General features: G+C 44.0%; 1 pseudogene; it reads right to left on the reverse strand.

The window, feature by feature from the left end:
- Window positions 1-2938: 2938 nt before the first annotated feature.
- LOC123441823 lies at window positions 2939-5122 on the reverse strand (annotated as a pseudogene).
- Window positions 5123-5963: the final 841 nt, after the last annotated feature.

A 5963-nucleotide genomic window follows, 5' to 3' on the forward strand; every position in this document is an offset into this window, starting at 1 on the left:
GGGAATAGCTCCTTTCTTGCATGAATTAGAAAATAAGTTTGTTATGCACATGCGTGGTAGCAAAATATTATTTTTAGGATTATGCTTACCTTTAATGCAAGTACTCCCTCCATCCCAAAATAAGCATATTTGATTTAGTACAACTTTGTAACGTTGTATATCAGTACACGAAAAAAATATTAACATGCCAAATGGTGAAAAGTAAAACCAACTTTAACACTGATCTGTCCTTTGAAAAAGGCATATATAGTAATAAGAAGAATTGATGCGAACCAAAATCATTTATTGTACTATTTTGCTTAGTAGTGGATACCAGAATGCAGTAAAACAACAAATTAATTGCCAAATTTATTGTACTACAGTTTGCTGCCAGTCTACAACCATACCACTGGTTAAAGTTAGAAAGATGATAATAAAATTCTTATTCAAGCAACACGGACAGTAAAAGTTATTTGAATGTGCACATCTACATTCATGTCGAAACAAATCAAAGAGAAATGATATACACTTTATAGTTGATCTATTAGATGGAGCGAAGCGTGTTATGCCACAACTAATAACATCTAGTCAGGCATATAGAAATTTTCAGATTTTGGCAGGGAAGTTTCTAACGTCGTTGGGTTAGTGATTTAGTAGGCTAGGCAGAACACAGTATAAGTTTTCATCACCGCGTTCGCTTCAAAGGTAGCTGTTAAGTTCGGCAATATACAGTTGTTGACTCTAATATAGCAACAGGAACTACATCGTGAGAAGTTCCTCCACAGATAAAATGAGAAGTTTGCAGGAAATAGTAAAAATGTGACAGGAGTTTTTTTTCCACTTATGTAGGGTGCATAAATGATTTTCCAATTAAAACTGCTACGTTGTCCAGTTTGAGTGGTACCAAATATTTTTGGTTAAGCATGGAACCAAAAGTATCTTAGCCTTTCAGAGTTGTACTATAACGTTAAAGGGTCAAGATTTAGTGGCTTGACCGCTTAATGTTTGAATACTAAACTTTCATCCTACAAGTTAATTCTTTCATTCATAAGTAAATAACAGAATTTCATAAGCAATAACAATAATGTACATCCCTGGTCTTACATTAAGATCAACACAGACTGGAGTAGTCACACTTACAAAGCTTCAGGGGAAAAGGCAAAACAAGTGAACATGAGTGACCATTAATGTCCAGATCTCCTCATCGATTTTATCTTTATGAGCAGTTGGTTGCCTTGTTGTTTAAAATGGCTGAAAATCACACAAACCACCAAACCACTATATTAGTAGCACAAGAGATATCGATAATTCACTTGATCAGGAGAGGGCAAACAACTACCAACCAGAGTACTTGTGAGGGTGCACAGTATAAAAGGTTGTTAGCTCGAGTCTTTCATTACCTTTGTTGATAGCGGAAACATAAGGTGTCGCAACTGGACACAAGCATCTTGTTCGACCTGTCACAAGATTTTTGTTTGACCTGCCCAATGAATACAATCTGATGACTCAACAAAATCAAAAGAAGCATAGAAAGGAACGAGTTTCTTCAACGGGTTTTCTAGTACACCAATGCACAGGCACTGTCTGTTATATCTAAAGCATCGGCCCACAACATCCAAATGGAACAACACAATATACATCCCAAGTTGAGAGACCTTACAGTTTTCCACATTTAGCATTAGTACTGAATCGACACAAACAACAACAGCAGCAGCAGCAAGGATGATGATGATAATAATAATGCTGGGAGCATTGTGCACATAAATCGTTGACAGAAATCACAATACAATTTCAGGGCAATGATAATTGCCATCCTGAGCATAAATTATACATGAAAAAAATGAAGTTTCCAATCTCAACTTGTGACCTTCAGCAGCTAGGTTCTCCTCCACTACTGATACCTCTGGTGGGGCATCCATATTCTCCTGTGCCTGCACACCTTTAGCTCCATAGTTCCCTCCAACAGTCGAACTTTTGTTGGTGTGTATTAATCTGATGCCATGATCATGTCAGTGCAGCATGTACAGCCAAAAGCCAAAGGTTTCGTTGACCAAACATATATAAAAACAGACACCGCCATCCCCGAGCTCCGTCCACAGGTTGTCAGCTCGAGTCTTTCATTATGTGCATAACGACGTCATATCAGAGTATTTCTCGTGGCCGCCTAGAAGTAAACATCAGACATCGATGGTGGCGTTGGCGTTCGAGTTATCAAATGACTATGATGGATTGCATACCTCTTGGGTGACATCAGGACAAGGTGCGTCGTGCCCACAGCCAGAAGCAAACAAGGAAGTCCGCGGCTGTGAATCAGCAACGCCGATCCGCCACGCGTTGGAACCATGACCTCGTCTTCCCCTTGACCAATATGTGCCATGGATTTCAGCTCTGAATAAATTGCATCCGCAACCTGTACTAGACAGTAGCTTGTTGAGGTAGTTAATGACTCAAACGGGGAGAAAATAAATCAGTTCCCAAGCATATATCTTTGAAAGGCATGTTATGTATCAGAAAAAATGGCATGGCAGCAATGTAATAGAAGTATTGACTTTTATGCCTTTCAGCATTTAAATGTTAGGATAATTATTTTTCGTTGGCATTCAGGATACTCTTTGTGCTTCATAAGAAGACGGCACAGTTACAGTTTAGATAAAGACATCCAAAATTACAGCAAAACTCATCTTATTCTGATGGTAAGAGAAAGTATAACCGAAGCTTAACAACAACTACATGCATCATCTATAAGTAAGGAAAACATAACTGTGACGTCAAAGGGCCAGTTTCCTTGAAAACCTAGGATATGATGACACGGAAACCATAAATTTTGTACTCATGCACGCAAAATAACAAGATCAGAACTTGAGCTAAGATTAATACACTTTCTCCGTCCCAAAATAAGCTTCGCTGATTTAATACAAAATTGTACAATATATGCCCACCACCTGCACAACACACAGCCTCAGCTGATGCGTGTTATAATGTATCGGCCTTTCTCTAAATCATATATAATCCTTGTCTTGGGCTTCCTCCATCTCAACACCAAAAATACTCCACAGGCAAGAAACGCTCCCAGCACAGCGAGGAGTGGTCTATGCTTATGTGCCGGTGTTGCGGCAGCCCCTGATGCCCCTAGAATCCTATGTTTTGTATTTGCAATGGAAGCTCCCAGAGGGCCCATTCAATATGTGTGTCGCCGACCTAATTTGAATACTCGATCCTGCTCAGAGGAAATTTTAAGTAGCAAGGGCATAAAATTAGTCAAGGGTAAATTTTAACTCAAGAAGAATGATGGTGTCCTGGTATGATATGCTTGCCTCTTGTCATCCAATGGTACACCAAGGCTGTCGTGCAGCAGAGCTAAGATGTATGCTAAAGAGAAGCAATACCGTGAGAAGTCTTCATCCGAATGATTGAGATACTTTTGTTTCAGCGTGGACAAGTCCTTGTTGCAAAGTTGCTCTCCAGCAACCACAAAATCAGACAGTGATGAAGACCGGTCTAGTCCAAAAAAATGGAAGAGGATGTATAGTCAGAAGTACCCAAAGAAAAGGATAGTATGTGCCAAGGGAAGAAAAAAATTGAGAACATGTAGTGGACCTTAGACGTAAAATATAAATTTTCAGTTGCTAGGAAATGCCCAAGCAGCTCAGGGACGAAATTAGATCCTAGGTGACATTGCTGATGCTCACACTTCTCTGCATTCAAGACAAAAGTTAAGGGTATGCAGGTGGATACGAATATATAATACAAATACTGGCAGTGCAAATCCTAACGTCCGATAAAAATGATACTAAATCTAAGAAAATCATGATCGGTTGAGTTTCGTAAGTCACAATAAAGAGCAAGCTCAACAAAGTATTCAAAGTGTCAAGATTTGAAAAAGATATTAGATCAATGCAGCCAAGAACCTCCATCTTACTTGACATCAAACAGTTACATCTTTACAGGGACATCCCTCATTATGCATTACAGTTTTGAGTTCATCTTGACAGTGCCAAAATTTCTAACTTCAGCCGACGGTACTCTAAGCATAGGAACAATAAAGAGAAGGGTATGACATTAAAAAATTACAGGGATATCCCACTCATTATGCATTATAATTTTGAGTTCATCATGACAGTGCCAAAGATCCTAACTTCATCTGACGGTACTTTAAGCACAGGAATCATGAAGAAAAGGATATGTAGACTAAGTAACCATAAATACCGATAAACAAAAAGGGATCAAAGTCCACATGCATTTCTTACCCTTTCCTTCTTGCATCATCATCAGTGAAGAAGAACTACATTCCAAGTGTGCCCAGAGCATAGTTTGCCGCAACCCAAGCATAGACGCCTTCATCAGAACCTATATAAGAAACATACCAGCCGAAGTAAAAAACCAACTCGGACATATTTCAGCTAGTGACACAATAACCATCTAGATCCATCAAACAATCACCCTCACCCCCCAAAAGGAAAAACTAATTCGTAGTCAATTCCATACTGCCCAGCAGTATTTGTATCACTCAATCAATGTTCTCCATGCCCCATGATTTGCTCAGTTTGTTGATGTTATCAACCAGTAAGAAATGAACATGTTGCTGGAGGCTTACTGGTTTTTGCAATTCATTTTCTTAGTAAGGTGAAGAAACCGACAGTAGTACCTAGGATCACCTTGGCCCATGAGTCCTCGAACCGGAACCCAGAGGCCCTGAGAGCGTTCCTGCAGGACACCAATATCGCCTCCCGGACGCTCTCCTCGAGTAGCCGCAGGCCGACGGTTGCCATCAGCCGCACTTCTGTTGCCACGGCGGCCCCCTCGCCACCTACCTTCTCCTTGGCAAATTCCATCAGAGGCCGCAGCGACTCCGCCGCGTGCGCCGTGTCCGCCGCGAAAGAGGAGAGCCCCGGGGAGACGCGCATCACGGCGGAGCGCGCCAGATCCGGCCGGCCATCGGGCCCCAAGGAGAATACATGGGCCCGGTACCGGTGCTGCCGGCGTCTATGATGATGGAGAAGCGCGGGGAGGGGGCTGGCTGAGGTGGCAGGGAGAGGAGGTGGACGAGGGTGGAGATGACGATGGCGAGGAGGGCGGAGCCGAGGCAGAGGCCGCAGAGGCCGCGGCTTGGGCGGGGGGAGAGGGGCTTGGTGGGCTCCGGCATGGTGGGACGCGGACGAGGTGCCTGGCCTCCACCGACGCCGCCACAGTGACTCGTCGACAGCGAGAGAGGCGGCGACGACCCGAGCGGCGCGGGGGCGGGGGATAGCGTGCGGGGGCGGGGCCGGCACCGAGCGGCACGGGGGCGGCCGCAAGCTCGCGGGGCGGGTGCTGCTTGCAGAACCCCCGACCCTGATGCGTGGCTGCGCTCCGACAGACAAGGAGGCGGCGTCGGGTCTCGGGGGAGAGGGGGTGGTTGCGAGGGAGGGGGTGGGGGAGAGAGATTTGGGGATGGAGACCGACGGGGAAAGTGGAGGGCGTGCAGGTCGTTTCGGTTTTTCACTCGCGTCGAAGGTGGGATTTTTTTCTACGCTTTTTTTGTTCAGGGATGGGTAAGACGAGGTGGGATCGCTGCGAGGTCGAACCATAAGCGAGGTTGAACCATCACGACGGCACATCCTGCTTTAATAGTAGAGATCAGCATAGGGAGAGGAGAGGCGATTGGTAGGTAGGGCACATAATGGCAACGACTAATCACTAATCCCACGTACGAGCTAATTACGGGAGGACACAACGCACAAGTGAGGAGGTTAGCGCTAGTCTGACCACTAGTGGGCTCCACATGAGCCTTTTTTCCCTTTTCCCAAGTTTCACGGTGAGAAAATAGGGGGAGGGGGCAAGTACGTGTGTACTCCCTCCATTCCTAAATATAAGTTTTTTTTAGAAATTTCACTAGGGGACTACATACGGAGCAAAGTGAGTGAACCTACACACTAAAGTATGTCTATATGCATCCGTATGTAGTTTCCTAGTGGAGCCTCTAAAAAGACTTATATTTAGGAACG

Source organism: Hordeum vulgare, chromosome 3H (genome assembly GCF_904849725.1).
Source record: "Hordeum vulgare subsp. vulgare chromosome 3H, MorexV3_pseudomolecules_assembly, whole genome shotgun sequence".
NCBI lineage: Eukaryota > Viridiplantae > Streptophyta > Magnoliopsida > Poales > Poaceae > Hordeum > Hordeum vulgare.